At 38.6% G+C, this 1,413-nt stretch overlaps 1 protein-coding gene across 1 annotated transcript in view; it reads left to right on the forward strand.

The window, feature by feature from the left end:
• Nucleotides 1–1,208: 1,208 nt before the first annotated feature.
• The window catches only part of OSBPL8 (oxysterol binding protein-like 8), a 55,489-nt gene continuing 55,284 nt past the window's right edge, over nt 1,209–1,413 (forward strand). Inside the window, exon 1 of the mRNA XM_010003065.1 lies at nt 1,209–1,239. The gene's annotated coding sequence lies outside the window, so the exon portion shown is untranslated. The remainder of the gene's footprint in view (nt 1,240–1,413) is intronic.

The raw sequence follows: 1,413 nt of genomic DNA on the forward strand, positions 1-1,413 counted from the left end.
CCAGTCTGTTAAGTTCATGAGTTCCCGTAGTAGTGTTTCACTCTTTGACCTAAACATAGTCTCTGGCAGGTATAGAAGGTTGTTTTCCAAGTGCACTTAGAATTTACTGCAGCTTCTCTTGTTTAATCAAGTCCTTTTTCAGAAAGTGCAAGATTATGAAAGAAGGATTCCCTCACCTTTCCAATTATGTGTACTGCAATTCCAGTATTTTTATTGCAGTACTTTGTTTGCATGTTGCAGTGTCAGTTTAACACCCTTACACCCTTAGGCAGCTGTGAGCGTTAGAAATCTGTGTTTTGAGATCAGGAGTGTGAGACAAGAATCCTGCTTGCTAAGATTTTTATTTTTCTCCTTATTTCCTGCTGTTTAGTCCTGATAACATAGAGGCTGGATCCTCTTTAGGGCAGGGCAAGGTTTTCTCCCCTTTATGGAGCCGAAGTTTTTTGTTTGGGGTATAGAAGATGTGGCATGTTTGGATTTTTTTTTTTTTTTTTAAGGAGGAAATATTCATGCTGATCAGTATACTTTTTCCTCCTCCTTTTCTGTTTCTCATGTGTTTCAAAGGTAGTAAGTAAATCGTTTGAGACATAGGTGGAGCTGATCCTACATGTGTACATAGCTGAGCACAGTGGGATCTTAGCCCTCATTGTGGCCTTGGGTAGCAAAGATTTATAAAATATTCCAGATCAAGTATCAGAAGTGAGTACAGACTACTACGATGTAATTACTCTCCTATAGTGCCTCTATTTGATGCACTCAGTGGGACAGAGATATTTTTTTCATACAACTCAATCCTTTGGAAACAGGTTGATGTAAAATGTCTGCTTAAATTTTAAGACTGCACTGCTTGTCTTGCATCCTAAGCAATTTAAAGTGCTACCTGTTGCTGATGGAGAGGTTCCGCTCAGAGTTAGCAATTGGGGCAGCTGCTGTTTACTAACCATATATGATGATGTCTTCTAATAATGGCTTCTCTGTAAGCATATATTTGTCAGTTTTGTTGCTTCAACTTTTCTGAACTACTAAGTTTCTTGAGGCCTTGCCTTTGCTATTGAGGTGCATGATGTATTCTAGTTATGAACTAACACTGTTTTCATTGTCCTTCTTCTTTCCCGTTGCTGCTGCTTTTGTGCACTTGCTTCTTCCTGGCCTGGATATTTTTTGTTTGCTGTTCTTCGTTCTTCAATTGTATGTGTACACAGCATCACAGTGATAACAGAGACTCTCATGGACCATCAAGTAAGTGACTCTCTTCTGTTACAGTATGTTTGCACACATGTTCATAATAGTTAGCATATGTCTTTGCATATAGGCTTCTGGGCTAAATACTAGGTTTTCTTCTGTGTTGTAATTGAGAAGCTGAAGTACAATGAAAAATCTACTGTTGAAAAAGTATTTTACCTGGCAGACTAG

Source organism: Chaetura pelagica, unplaced genomic scaffold (assembly GCF_000747805.2).
Source record: "Chaetura pelagica isolate M959 unplaced genomic scaffold, ChaPel_1.0 scaffold288, whole genome shotgun sequence".
NCBI lineage: Eukaryota > Metazoa > Chordata > Aves > Apodiformes > Apodidae > Chaetura > Chaetura pelagica.